Source organism: Schistocerca gregaria, chromosome 5, assembly GCF_023897955.1.
Source record: "Schistocerca gregaria isolate iqSchGreg1 chromosome 5, iqSchGreg1.2, whole genome shotgun sequence".
Lineage (NCBI taxonomy): Eukaryota > Metazoa > Arthropoda > Insecta > Orthoptera > Acrididae > Schistocerca > Schistocerca gregaria.
The window spans coordinates 55,167,227-55,182,904 of NC_064924.1; the positions used below are offsets into that span (position 1 = coordinate 55,167,227).

The 15,678-nt window shown below is 43.4% G+C and overlaps 1 non-coding gene across 1 annotated transcript; it reads right to left on the reverse strand.

Moving 5' to 3' along the window:
- Positions 1–4,469: 4,469 nt before the first annotated feature.
- On the reverse strand, positions 4,470–4,544 carry Trnas-cga (transfer RNA serine (anticodon CGA)). Its single transcript has one exon. It is a non-coding gene; the product is annotated as a tRNA-Ser (tRNA).
- Positions 4,545–15,678: the final 11,134 nt, after the last annotated feature.

Here is a 15,678-nt window from a genome sequence, read left to right on the forward strand (position 1 = left end):
CCCCCAACCATGAACCATGGACCTTGCCGTTGGTGGGGAGGCTTGCGTGCCTCAGCGATACAGATGGCCGTACCGTAGGTGCAACCACAACGGAGGGGTATCTGTTGAGAGGCCAGACAAACGTGTGGTTCCTGAAAATGGGCAGCAGCCTTTTCAGCAGTTGCAGGGGCAACAGTCTGGATGATTGACTGATCTGGCCTTGTAACATTAACCAAAACGGCCTTGCTGTGCTGGTACTGCGAACGGCTGAAAGCAAGAGGAAACTACAGCCGTAATGTTTCCCGAGGGCATGCAGCTTTACTGTATGATTAAATGATGATGGCGTCCTCTTGGGGGAAGGGCGGAAAGGTGGAAGGAGTATATAGAGGGTTTATACATGGGCGATGTACTTGAGGACAATATTATGGAAATGGAAGAGGATGTAGATGAAGACGAAATGGGAGATAAGATACTGCGTGAAGAGTTTGACCGGGCACTGAAAGACCTGAGTCGAAATAAGTCCCCGGGAGTAGACAACAGTCTATTAGAACTACTGACAACCTTGGGAGAGCCAGTCATGACAAAACGCTACCATCTGATGAGTAAGATGTATGAGACAGGCGAAATACCCTCAGACTTCAGGAAGACTATATAAAATCCAATCCCAAAGAAAGCAGGTGTTGACAGATGTGAAAATTACCGACCTATCAGTTTAATAAGTCGCAGCAGCAAAATACTAACGCGAATTCTTTACAGACGAATGGAAAAACTAGTAGAAGCGGACCTCGGGGAGGATCAGTTTGGATTCCGTAGAAATGTGGGAACACGTGAGGCAATACTAACCCTACGACGTATCTTAGAAGAAAGATTAAGAAAAGGCAAACCTACGTTTCTAGCATTTGTAGACTTAGAGAAAGCTTTTGACAATGTTAACTGGAATACTCTCTTTCCAATTCTGAAGGTGGCAGATGTAAAATACAGGGAGCGTAAGGCTATTTACAATTTGTAGAGAAACCAGATGGCAGTTATAAGAGTCGAGGGGCATGAAAGGGAAGCAGTGGTTGGGAAGGGAGTGAGACAGGGTTGTAGCCTCTCCCCAATGTTATTCAGTCTGTATGTTGAACTAGCAGTACAGGAAACAAAAGAAAAATTCGGAGTAGGTATTAAAATTCATGGAGAAGAAATAAAAACTTTGAGGTTCGGCAATGACATTGTAATTCTGTCAGAAACAGCAAAGGACTTGGAAGAGCAGTTGTACGGAATGGACAGTGTCTTGAAAGGAGGATATAAGATGTACATCAACAAAAGCAAACCGAGGATAATGGCATGCAGTCACATTAAATCGGCTAATGCTGAGGGAATTAGATTAGGAAATGAGACACTTAAAGTAGTAAAGGAGTTTTGCTATTTAGGGTGTAAAATTACAGATGTCGAAGTAGAGAGGATATAAAATGTAGACTGGCAATGGCAAGGAAATCGTTTCTGAAGAAGAGAAATTTGTTCAAATGGCTCTGAGCACGATGGGACTTAACATCTTAGGTCATCAGTCTCCTAGAACTTCGAACTACTTAAACCTAACTAACCTAAGCACATCACACACATCCATGCCCGAGGCAGGATACGAACCTGCGACCGTAGCAGTCCCGCGGTTCCGGACTGCAGCGCTAGAATCGCACGTCCACCGTCGCCGGCAGGAATTTGTTAACATCGAGTATAGATTTAAGTGTCAGGAAATCGTTTATGAAAGTATTTGTATGGAGTGTTGCCTTGTATGGAAGTGAAACATGGACGATAAATAGTTTGGACAAGAAGAGAATAGAAGCTTTCGAAATGTGGTGCTGCAGAAGTATGCTGAAGATTAGATGGGTAGATCACATAACTAATGAGGAGCTATTGAATAGAATTGGGGAGAAGAGGAGTTTGTGGCACAACTTGACAGTAATAAGGGACCGGTTGGTAGGACATGTTTTGAGGCATCAAGGGATCACAAATTTATCATTGGAGGGCAGCGTGGAGGGTAAAAATCGTAGAGGGAGACCAAAAGATGAATACACTAAGCAGATTCAGAAGGATGTAGGTTGCAGTAAGTACTGGGAGATGAAGAAGCTTGCACAGGATAGAGTAGCATGGAGAGCTGCATCAAACCAGTCTCAGGACTGAAGACCACAACAACAACAACAATCTGATCCTGTTCAAATGGCTCAAGTTGTTCGACAGAAGAACGTATTTGTCGTCGGGGCATGGCTGTACCCCAGAACGGATTGTGCAAACACACTTTACCTTTAAACTCACCACAGTTACTGCCTTGCATAGTCAAAGCAGAGTGTGCACACAGAAGCCCCCTGAGCGCCATCTGATTGCCGATGACCTTTAGAAATGAATCAGTATTATTACAAAAAGGGCTCTGAGCACTATGGGACTTAACTTCTTGGTCATCAGTCAATAATATTACAACGAAACTGTATGTAAATGCATACCCACTGTCTATGAGGATGTTGCATTTCTTTCTGGCTCTCTGTTTTCATTACTGGTCAAGAATATGGTAAAGTACCCTACACCTTTCCCAAGTCTCTCTAAATGGAACTTACCTCTTGATGTGCTTCTGCTGTTTGCGGTCAGTGTGTGCGAAAATAGGTAACATGACTTTCACAGTAGTGCTTTTTATTGAATGTGCCTCGATTCCAAGATGAGCTTCTTTTCTTCCATGAGCGTCAGAATACTGGAGGTACGTTCCTGCAACAGGTGCATGTGAACGATACTGGTATAAAGGTTTTGTTTCTTTCATATCGGGCGCCGCAGCTACAAATTAATCAGAAGACACTTCGACTTTCCTCCTCAGCTGTAGCATGATCACAGACATGTATTTCACATGATCAACTGATTTCAGCAATGTATGAGTTTGAAGTCCTTACCCCCATGCTTGTAAATTCACGCCACTATTCAAATGCAGACTAAGGCGGAAAAACCAGGATGATTTATTCAAGAGTAAGATCTTCACAAATTGATCAAGTCATTAACGCGATGGTTCACCTCCGGCCTATATAGAAGCAGTTATTAAGCTTGACATTGATTTATAGGATTGTTTTACGTCCTCCTGTCGCATATCGCGCCAAATCCTGACCAACTGTCGCGTTAGCAGGTCAAAATGCCTAGCTGGCTGGAAGACCCTGTCCACAATGCTCCAAAAGTTTTCATATTGGACAGAGGTCCGGAGACCTTGCTGGCAAAGGTAGGTTTCGATAAGTATGCTGGCAACCAGTAGAAAATCTTACCATGCTGAAATGGAAGCCCAGAATGTCTTGCCACGAGGGGCAGCAGAACGGAGCAGAACGTCGTCGACGAGCCGCTGTGATCTAAGGGTGCCGCAGGTGGTAACTAAAAAAAGAGGAGGAGGAGATTAATGTTTAATATCGCGTGAACTCGGATTGTGAAAGGATGGAGACATAAACGGCCTCATCCTTACGCAGGAACATTTCTAGCATTTGCCTTAAGTGATTCAGGTACATTTCGGATAATCTGTCAGGATGGACAGAAGCTGGTTTGAACCGTGGTCCTCCCGAATGGGACTAAACACTATGGGCTGAACACTGAGCCACGCCACTCTGTTGACATCCAAGGGGTCTTGCTATGAAATTATATGGCAGCCAAGACAATAACTTTTGACTGTCGGGCCACGTGGAGGGCAACAGACCATTTGGTATATCATCGTTGTCCGCAGCGTCTCCAGACACGTCTTCGGTCTTTAATCTCATTGACTGGAGCAGAATTGTCTTCAGTGATGAGTCCCGCTTCGAACTGAACCCCGATGACCAAGAAAGTCGTGTTTGTAGACGCCCTAGGCAGCGGTGGGATACCAACCTGACTTTAGTCCGCCATACGGCCCGACAACCAATAGTGATGGTCTGGAGTTTCGTTTCATTTCACAGCAGGACTCCTTTGGTTGTCATCTGCCGCATCGTTACTGTACAGTAGTACGTCGACGAGACTCTGCGCCCCATTACGTTACTCTTCAATGCAAGCCATCTTGGGCTTACATTTCATCCAGATAACGCCCTCCCCGCATACGGCTATACTTTCTACTGTTTGTCTTCAGGTTTGCCACTAGCTACCTAGGCCAGCAAGGTCAACGCATCGCTCTCCAGTTGGAAACGTTTGGAGAATTATGGGCAGGACCCTCTAACAAGCTCGTGATTTTGACGATCTAACGCTGCAGTTGAACATAATTTGGCACGATAACAGTCTGGAGGAAATCAAACAATGCTTTCAATAATGCCAAGCCGAAAAACTGCTTGCATACGGATCACAGGCGGACAAACTTATTGACTTGCTCAATGAGTAAAGCTTTTTCTCTTGAATAAATCATCCAGTTGTTCTGGAAATGTGATCATTTGTTTCTCTGTATACGTATGAGGATCACTCCAAAAGAAATGCACACCATTTTTTTAATCCATCTTTTATTCTACGTGGAACTTACTGGCAGATTAAAACTGTGCGCCGGACCGAGACTCGAACTCGGGACCTTTGCCTTTCGCGGGCAAGTGCTCTACCAACTGAGCTACCCAAGCACGACTCACTCCCAGTCCTCACAGCTTTACTTCTGACAGTACATCGTCTCTTACCTTCCAAACTTTACAGAAGCTCTCCTCGAGTCTCGGTCTGGCACACAGTTTTAATCTGCCAGAAAGTTTCATATCAGTGCACACTCCGCTGCTGAGTGAAAATCTCATTCTGTTTATTCTACATGTTTGAAAGTTATACAGTGTGTAGATACATCCTTTAGGAACAATATTTTCATTTCTCCACATAATTTCCGCCCCTCTCAACAGCCTTACGCTACCTTGGAACCAGCGCCTGTATACCCGCACTGTAAAATTCTGGAGCAACCTGTTGGAGCCACTGTTTGGCAGCGTGCACAAGGGAGTCATCACGTTCAAACATTGTTCCACGAAGAGAGACTTTCAGTTTCCCAAAGAGATGATAGTCACATAGAGCCAGGCCAGGACTGTAAGACGAGTGTTTCAGTGTTGTCCATCCGAGTTTTATGATCGCTTTCATGGTTTTTTGACTGACATGTGGCCGTGCATTGCGTGCAACATCAAAACATCCTGATTTTGCCGATGTGGTCGAAAACGACTCAGTCGAGCTTGAAGTTTCTTCAGTGTTGTCACATATGCATCAGAATTTTTGTTGGTTCCACTTGGCATGATGTCCACAAGCAAGAGTCCGTCGGAATCGAAAAACACCGCAGCCATATATTTTCCAGCAGAAGGTGTGGTTTTGAATTTTTTTCTTAGGTGAATCTGCATGATGCTATTCCATTGATTGCCTCTTCGTCTCTGGTGAAAAATGATGGACACGTGTTTCATCATCTGTCACAATTCTTCCAAGAAATTCATCTCCACCATTCTCGTACTGTTCCAAAAGTTTCTTTGTGAGCCACTGTCAACACCCTGGTAACCCACCTGGCACAAACCTTTTTTAACTCCAACACTTTCAGTAGTCTGCAAACACTTCCTTCCCCTATGCCAACGTAGCGTGACAATTCATTCACTGTGATGAATCTGTCAGCAGTCACCAATGTTTTATCTCTCTGCACACTGTCTGGAGTGCGGGCAGTACGAGGCCTGCCGCTGCGAGGACAATCCTCAATATTGTCATGCCCTCTTTCATAACGTAATCTGCTTGCCCACCGACTAACTGTACTGCAATCGACAGGAGCATCTCCATACGCATTTTTCAACCTCTTGTGGATGTTTCCCACTGACTCGTTTTCACAGCCCAGGAATCGTATGACAGCATGTTGCATCTGACGAACGTCATGTGTAGCAGCCAACTTGAAGACAAGCTCTGACGGCACCACTAACGGGAACAGGTGGAACTAAGTGTGAAAACAAGCGGGAAGGATGTATCTACACTTTAAAACTTTCCCACATGCATAATTATATCCGTATTTTTACAAAAATAGTGTGCATTTCTTTCGTAATGACCCTCGTACATCACGTCGACCTATTTCCGTTCCATTCGTATTCTTAGTGCGTGTATAACTGCTGACGTAGCAGACTCTCATGTGGTCAACATTCCATTCTACTCAACAGGAGCGTACCGAATCTGTGGTGACCTAGGCGCTCGCCAAGGGTGCAGGTATAAAGGTACATGAGAATTCTATCACTCTTCGTATTCCTTTCTTCTGCCTGCGAGAAGAAGCATTACACCAGCCTGAGACTGTAAATGCCCGCCGTTATCACAGTGTCCTTTCGTGCAAGTAGCATCATAAAGAAATGACTGCTACCAAACAGATGTCACAGGGGCTTTGTACCAAAAGTGTGTTTGGCTCATAAGAAATCCACTTACACAAATACCTCAAGTTCAAGAAATGAAGTTTTTTGATGTTACTTCGTTGCGGTATTGTAGGATCTAAAACTTTCACGATCGGATGCTAAATCAACAACACTGTTCGACTCAAGGCTAGCGCCGTTTGCAGATTTATGGCAACTGAGGATTGGAGTGAAATTGTTCAAGTTAGACTGCGAGTGCTTCAAAGTGCTTGGTAGAACGGTAAGTGAAATGGCAAACAGATCTCGCATAAAACACACCATCACAGATCATGTTCATTTACTGTTGAGAAAGCCTTAAATGAGAGCATTGTATCTCCTTTTCAAAAATATGGGTACAGGAGATTTTGGTGTCAAATATACCACGAATATCGATAGAGCTGAGCTTTCCAAGAGAAAGAACTGATGAAAGGCGCTGACACAGGTTCCCATTCGGATAGACTGAAGATATTTTCTTCAGAGTATAGGTTACGTGATGTATACATGTAGAAATATCTTTGAGGCTAATGAGAATTCCAATGACAGCAGCATCTAGTCCAGGAAGTCTCAGCGTACTCAGATGATAAGAAGAAATCGTGTATAGATGAAGCAGATTAAAATTTAGCCGTCTTGTAGATAGAATACAGCTTAGCTCCTAAATTTGATTGGAATGGCACAATCAATGAGCTTGCTTCGCTCAAATCAAGAAAATGAAAAGCAAAATTAAATAAAAATTTGTAAAGAAATTCTTCCAAAGGAATGTGTTCACAACCATTAGTTGTACCCCGTTTTCATTTATTTGTAGTCAATAATTAATTTGCACAAATACCCCACAGGGATCAAAAGAATCTGGTCTTTATCATACGTCATACTAATAACACAGTAGCTGCCATAAGCACTAAGACTAGTTTGCTTTACTTTCGACTTTTTGACAACGTTTGTACAGTTTTTAATTTATTTACCACTTGGATACATTTAACTTATTGTGTGCAATAGTCTTCATTCGTATAGCTCATTTAGTAATATAAGTATTTTTTAATAATATAGATTATTTTTCTTAGATAGAGGAGAGGAGGCAGATTTGGCAGTTCTGCTAGGGGGAACTCGGTACGACTCTACTTGTCAACGATTTAATTAACTTCACTGCCGTTACGGCGTGAGTACGTAAACACAAAAGTTCATGATACACCATACAGAACACTGCTCTCCAATGCTTGTTTCGACGCTGTCCTGTCTACTACAGACAGCCGTTAAATTTCGTTTTGTCGAATCAAATCGTAAAAAATAAATTGTAACTGCTCGTTTAGAGATTTGTAAAAAATGGTGCTGGCGAATTACATCCCTCACGTGGAATATGAATCAGTCTTCCTATGGCTTAAATAGTGCAGAATTTTGAAGAAGAAACAGCAAACTAAATTGTGACCGCGATAAATTCAGGGCTACTAGAGCAACAACGCAAACTGCGAGTGAGCAAACGCACTACCCAAATTCTTCCCAGTTTTCCTCTTCCTTGCAGCTTGTGTAATTCATACCAGACGAGGACGAACACACTTAAACAAAATATAACAAATTTTAAAAGTGACAGAGGTTAGTCTGAACTGCGAATGATGAATGTCGCAAAGACAGTTTACCTTTCTAATTATTCAGTCACCAGATAGTTTTGACTATCTGGTGACTGAATAATTAGAAAGGTAATTTTACAATAACCACTAGGCTTACTGAGTGTACAGAATTTATTCTCAACGTGATGTGTATTTTCAATTCAAACTGTCATTGACACAGAACCGTTGCGCTGGCGTCCAACCCTAACGAAAGGTGTCGGCGGAAGACGCTCTGAGGAAAGACAAAAGCACCAGACTCACGAAAGGGCGCCAACGACGCTACACCAGTAAGTGCTTTGCAATTGTGATTTATGGATTACGTAAAAAGAGTATATATATGACAGCGTCCTGACTAATTGGCTGACTCGTCATCACCCAGCCCAAACCGTTTCAGCATAGAAACTTGAAATTTGGGGAAGGTGTGGATCTTACACTGCAGGCGTCGTTTAAGGAGGGATTTTCGAAATTTCAGCCCCAAGGTAGTGAAATGGGGGATGAATGGTTCTTATGAAAAATGGCGCTATTAAGGCAATTTTGAAGCTGGAACTACGAAAATTTGTATTTGGTTTCTCGGTCAGAAACAAAGAAATATGTGTTTCAGCATTTGGGTGAAATAGTGGGTGAAAGCTTCTTTTGAAAATATTTCATTATTAAAGAACTGCTATAGCTACATCTGTGAACATTGGTATTTGACTTCTGCCTTACAAATAAAAAGATACATGTGTTAGAGTTTTTGAAAATTTAACGTGTAAACAGGGAAAATAGGAGATGAGATATTTTATGAAAATGTTTGCTTAGGTAAACATTTTAAAGCTATATCTATGAAAATTTAAATTTGATATCAGTGCTAGAAACTGCGGATGAAAGCTAAATCAACGAAAATTTGTGTTTGGCTTCTCTGTTAAAAATAAAAAATACACATGTTACTGTTTTGCAAAGTCAGCACCTAAGGGGGTAAAATAGGGGGTGAAACGGCTTAGAAAATATTTCATTGTAAAAGCATTTTCATAGCTAAATCTTTGAAAGTTGGTGATTGACTAGTCGGTTAGAGATGAAAAAATGAGTGTTTCAGTGTTTTTGGAAACTGAACACCTAAGGGGGTGAAATGGGAATGAGATGTTTCATGAAAATCTTTTATTATGAACGCAATTTTAAAACTAAATCTATAAAACTACAGCTACGTGGCAAGTGTGTACTCATCTGTGCTTTTAAGCATTGAAAGCTGCACTGTCAAATATCTTCTATCTCCACCTTTAAGTGGCTGTACCTTCCTTGCAATGTATTTTCAGCCATATCTCCCTACGACCAATTATTCTCTCCTTCTTCTCTCAGGAATCGTTTCCTGCAGTGTGTCCACATTTAGCGAAATAACCCTGTACATCTACGGGGCTATTAGTAAGCACTATTTAGTATCCCCAAGAGCGGACATCAATATGGACGCGGAGTGGATATTTGAGCAATTCGTACCAACACCCAAGAAAGGAAATACAAGCAACCCGCTGAATTACAGACTCATATCGCTAAAGGCGATTTGTAGTAGGATTTTAGAATGTGTATTGTGCTCGAACATTATTAGTAAGCTTGAACAAAGCGATTTATCGACAAATAGCCAACACGGATTCAGAAAACAGCGTTCCTCCGAAACACACGTAATTCATTATTCTTTCGAGGTAGTGAGAGTTACCGACAGGGGACAGCGTTGTGGGGAAAGCAAACCAAAGACTGCGATTTATTTGCCAAATATTTACAAAATGTAACAGGTCTGCTAAAGAGACTGCTTACACTATGCTTCTGTAGTACTGCTGTGCGGTGTGGGATCCGCGTCACATAGAATTGATGGCGGACATCTATAAAGTTGAAAGAAGGATCGCTTCTTTTGTATTATAGCGAAATAGGGGAGAGATTGGCACAGACTTGATACATCGATGGGGGTAGCTGTCATTGAAACAAAGGCTTTTTTTTGTTCCGGGAGGACCTTCTCACGATATTTGCATCACCAACTTTGTGCTCAGAGTACGAAACTATTTTGTAGGTGCCCACCTATATACGGGGACTGATTACCATAAAATAATAAGAAAAATCAGAGTTCGCGAGAAGAGATTTTGGCATTCGTTTTTCCCACGCGCAGCTTTCGGATGGGACGGTAGAGGTTTGAATGTGTTTCGATGAACTCTCTGCAAGGCACATAACTGTGAATTGCAGAGTAATCATGTAGCTGTAGATACAGATATTGATGTGGAACAGCTGCCGGAAGCCTTAAGGCAGAGTAGTGTTGCGAGCTTTCGCGCCCAACAATTATTGTATGGGCAGAGCCACTGACTACGGTGTTTAGTTGCCGGCCGTCGCTGGCCCGGCCTTCACTTCTTACCCTGACATCGACCGACTCGGAGCTGACCTCCGCATCGTACCGTGCTCTCGGCTCAGTGCGCTAGCTGGCCATTCTCTCTGCTCGCGCTTTCTGCCTTTCTCAGTGCCCGTCTCTACACAGTACTCCGACTCCGTACTTCCCCGTCCACTGACATTCACATTAAGTTTATGTTTGTGTTCCGAGGTCCAGCATCCTGGTTCCCAGGGTCAAGACCCTGCTGGCTGTCGTAGTTAGTTTGTGGCGTCAGGTAGGTTTCGTGGCGTTGTCACGCATTGGGGATGAATGACACTTCAAAATGGCACATCAGCTGATCGTGTCGAATATATTACTAAGATCCTAATACAGCCAAGATGGAAACTGGAAGAGTGTATGAATAGTGATTTGTAATTCTGTGCATCCTGTTTGCAAACAGGAGAGACCTGGAACTACTCATAAGAGACGTATTATATGACTGCTCCTGCTTTTCCGTCAAAGTTTTACGGAGATTGAAACAGTCCTTAGTGAGTCGTTGTCAGGATGCTTTCTGCCTGTTTTCCCGAGCTGCTCCTAAAGTTTATGTCCCTCGCAGAAGCTGTGTCAGCGTCTTCGTGTTCTCTGTCAAGTGCGGTTCTACTTCCTATGCTTCTTAAAGATGAAAGGGGAAACTATTTTATTCGGAATAACGTTCCAAAGGGATGTCATTATGATTTATTTATTTCCTAAAGACCATAAAGAAATAGTACCGACGCAATTAATAATGATTAACTGAAATCTAACACTTTCCTGAGAGCATCCTCTCACGACAGACCTACACTGAAGAGCCGAAGAAACTGCTACTCCTGCCTAATATAGTGTAGGGCCCTCCCGAGCACGCACAAGTGTAGCAACACGACGTGGCACGGACTCGACTAGTATCTGGAGTTGTGCTGGAGGGAACTGAGCCGGCAGAAGTGGCAGCGCGGTTCTAGGCGCTACAGTCCGGAACCGCGCGACCGCTACGGTCGCAGATTCGAATCCTGCCTCGGGCATGGATGTGTGTGATGTCCTCAGGTTAGTTAGGTACAAGCAGTTCTAAGTTCTAGGGGACTGATGACCTCAGCAGTTATGACCCATAGTGCTCAGAGCCATTTGAATCATTTGAGGGAACTGACACCATGAATCCTGCAGGGCTGTTCATAAATCCGTAAGATAACGAGCGGGTGGAGATTTCTTCTGAATAGCACGTTGCAATGCATCCCAGATATGCTCAATAATGTTCCTGTTTGGAGAGTATGGTGTCCGGCGTAAGTGTTTAAACTGAGACGAGTGATTCTGGGGCCACTCTGTACCAATTCTGGACGTGTGGGGCGTCGCATTGTCCTGCTGGAATTACCCAAGTCCGTCGCAATGCACAATGGACATGAGTGGATTCAGTAATCAGACAGGATGCTTAAGTACGTGTCACCTGTCAGAGTCGTATCTAGACGTGTCAGCGGTCGCTTATCACTCCAAATGCACACGTCCCAAACCATTACAGAGCTTCCACCACCTTGAACAGTCCCTTGCTGACATGCAGGTTCCATGGATTCATGAGGTACAATTTGAAACGAGACTCGTCCGAGCCCGCAACATGTTTACAGTCATCAACAGACCATTGTCAGTGTTGACGGGCCCAGGAGAGGCGTAAAGCTTTGTGTCGTCAAGGGTACACGAATGGGCTTTCGGCTTCGAAAGCCCATATCGATGAGGCTTCGTTGAGTGGTTTGCACTCTGACACTTATTGATGGCTTGGCATTGGAATCATCAGCAGTTTGCGGAACGGTTGCATTTTTGTCATGTTGAATGATTCTCTTCAGTCGTCGTTCGTCCCGTTCTTGCAGGATCTTTTTCCGGGTGCAGCGATATCGGGAAATTGATGTTTCACAGGATTCCTGATACGTTCCTGATTTGGTCGTACAGCAAAATCCCCACTTCATCACTACCTCGGAGAAGCTGTGTCCCAATGCTCGTGCGCCGACTATAACGTCACCTTCAAAATCATTTAAATCTTAATAACCTGCCATTGTAACAGCAGCAACTAATCAAACAGCTGCGCCAGACACTTGTACCCGTTCGTACATTTTCGTTAGCTTAGTATAACAGTATTCGTTTATTTTTTGACATGATCAACTTCTGGCGTTGTGATATTGTCGTAGGAAACTACTTACGACCTTTATTCTTCTAATATCTGTATTGGAAAAAGCGACTTCTATTAGCTAACATATATTGAGCAAGATTACATCCCACGCCTCAGAATAAGGCTTGGCGTGCACTGGCGGTTTACCGTCGCGCCATTTGTTTGACGCAAAAATGAAACATGGTGGCTAGAATGCGAGCGACCACACTTGCGATCAAACAGTAGCGGCGATTTGAAAGACACAACCAGCCCTGTTTCACGTGCCAGGCGATAATCGCAGATGGTGAAAGAATGACACGTACTGCCACGGGCCCGCGTCGCTCTTTCGCAGTGTCGCAGACAGGCATGTTCCGGGCGCCAGCGGCGTGTCTGATAACGAGAGTTGCGCTACGGATTATACTGTTATTTTTTTCCGATTCAGAGAGACTGACTGCAGAAGTATAAGAGGGGCCAGCCTGAAAAACAGGAAATTAAAAGAATAGTGAACTTAATTTGAAAGAGAAGTTATGGGGAGAAGTGTGTTGCGGCGTCGTGCGGACTAGGCTGAATTGTCTGGACCGGAAAGGAATAACAAACTTGTGTCATAGTTCACAAGATTTTATTCATTCTTGTAGCATTCAACTGCGACGCTATTTCTGTGTTGCATGGTCAATGTGAGGGATTCAGGCAATGTGAGGGTGTGAGGGACACAGTAAACGTTTTGTAGTGCATCGGAAACAAAATAATGGACTCCCAGGAGTAGTTTCATGCAGTGATCGTAGACACGTTAGTCTCTCGGAGAGAAGTCGGCATAGAGCCTGTAATATTCAATTGCGACTCGATTCCTGTGTTGCATCGTCAATGTGAGGGTGCGATGGTTACATTAAACGGGTTGCGGTGCATCAGAAACCAGCTACTGGACTCCCAGGAGAGGTTCCATGCGGTGACCAATCCATTACCTAGATACTGCTTCATGTGGAGTCGCAAAGTAGTCCCTATCTGCATACGTCACCTATCAGCTCTTATTTCCAAAGGCTCACCGTATTGCAGAAGACATTCGTACGACTAGACCTCTATTCGTACACCATCATTTCAGTTTTAATCTGCCAGGAAGTTTCACATCAGCGCACACTCCGCTGCAGAGTGAAAATCTCACTCTTGAAACATCCCCTAGGCTGTGGCTGAGCCATGTCTCCGCAATGTCCTTTCTTTCAGGAGTGCTAGTTCTGCAAGGTTGGCAGGAGAGCTTCTGTTAAGTTTGGAAGGTAGGAGACGAAGTACTGGCAGAAGTAAAGCTGTGAGGAAGGGGGGTGAGTTGTGCTTCGGTAGCTCAGTTGGTAGAGCACTTGCCCGCGAAAGGCAAAGGTCCCGAGTTCGAGTCTCTGTCCGGCACACTGTTTTAATCTGCTAGAAAGTTTCATCATTTCCTCTTATTAAATTGTTCGTAATACAAGGTGCTTTTATTATTATGTCTGAAAAGCCGACATCCACATTGACAGAGAGATAAAACTTTCTCGATTTGTTAGCCAAAATCTCAAAAGAACAATCCACCATTCTACGAGCTGGACAAATTCTGTATTTATAAACATGCTGTTTAAGTGTCAGATTTCTCTTGCAATAAGGCCGCAGAATATATCTAGATAGGTATATTCTTCATTTCCTACAAAATTAAAAGGCCGAAGTTCTCCTTCGCGTGGTGAGGTAATTTTGGAGGATTTGAAATATTTATTACCTCTCAGTCTTTGATAGACTTTAGATTTAGTGAATGCATTAGAATCCCCACAGGCATCGTACAATCCCACGTCTGTCACAGTGAAACAGTAGTCAGCGCTAACTGCAGCCAAATGCATTGTCGAAAAACGTTCTTGTAATTGTAAAACGCTGAGAGACTTAAGTCCTACATATTTACCGTCCACAGCACCAATGCAAGTGGTAGAGCCTCGACATAAAACATGTTGGACTTAAGAAATCTCCTCACAAAGTCTTACAGTTTCATAATTACAAAAATTATTTTTCAGCAATACTTTAGCGTGTAGTTGGCGCCGACTATTGATTCACTAGGATGGACACGGGCTTATTCTGTGCCAGTGGGGATTATAATGTATTCAAGACTGAGAGGTAATCACTTATCTCATTCAAGGACTCTCTTACATATACTGTAACAGAAACAAAATGAACAAATTAACAAGGACCAAAATTTTGCTGTCCCCGTGCCGGAGATGTTAAGCGAAGAACATTAACACTAATCGAAAGCAGACATACTGAACGTTATGAGGAATGCCACATATCATCAGGTTCCACCAATTCCTCCACAGCATTAGAACATGCATGTAAGAAAACCACTCAGTCACCTTGTTCTTCAGCAACTTCATTCCTTCAGCCGTATTCGTCAAATGAAACTGTCTGCTGACAGTTGCAACAGAAACTTCTACGCACAACTTCTTTTATCAGTTTTCACAGAAAACAAGCTCACCAATTTCGACTTGTGGTAGTGATCTTCTTGATGTCTCTGGTCAATAACGGAAAAGGGAAATAAAAACTGTCGAATAAAATAATGTGTGTTTGGTCCAAGGTAACTGATAAGCGCTCCTCCTAGAACGTACAGTTTCTCCATGTCGTGCCTTGTTTTCTTACTTTCGGTCCTATTGCTTGAAACTGTTCTTACTAATTCGATAGTGCTGAAAGAATTTATTTGGTTGTTTTTGTAACTTTTCGTACAGTTTGTGAAACTGGCTTTTCACACGTATTTGACTGAGAATTTGATGCATCCATTAACGATATCTGCGCTATTTTCTCGCTGTTCTTAGTAGTAAAAGAGCTGTCTCTGTGTGCGCACCATAATGTACTTCCACGCCAGCAGCTGTTCAGTTGGTTGGCAATGAGTGGATGGTGTGACATCGGCCAAACAAACTGGAGCCATGACAAGGCAACGACAAGGCAAATGGTCAATTTCATCCGATTTTCGACACAGATGCTGGAGGAAGTTCCTACTCGACGATCCGTTATGAACTTGACGGGGAAACTTATAGATGACGCGACTACGTCTGTGTTAGCAAGAGATCCTAATTCTGCTCCAACACCTGTTCCACCACCACTGCTGGACTTCGTCAGTTCCATGGAAGAAGCTGTGAGCCGTCCTGCTACAGATGAAGCAGAGGACATGCCCAAGGAGTCTGGTCGTGTGTTGACAAGAGCTACACCGCCGAAGAGCAACATCTCGCCTATGGAGAGGGCAGTCCTCCGGAACTTGCGAGCAGACCAGGACACAGTGGTACTACGGAATGACTATATTAATAAGATCATTGT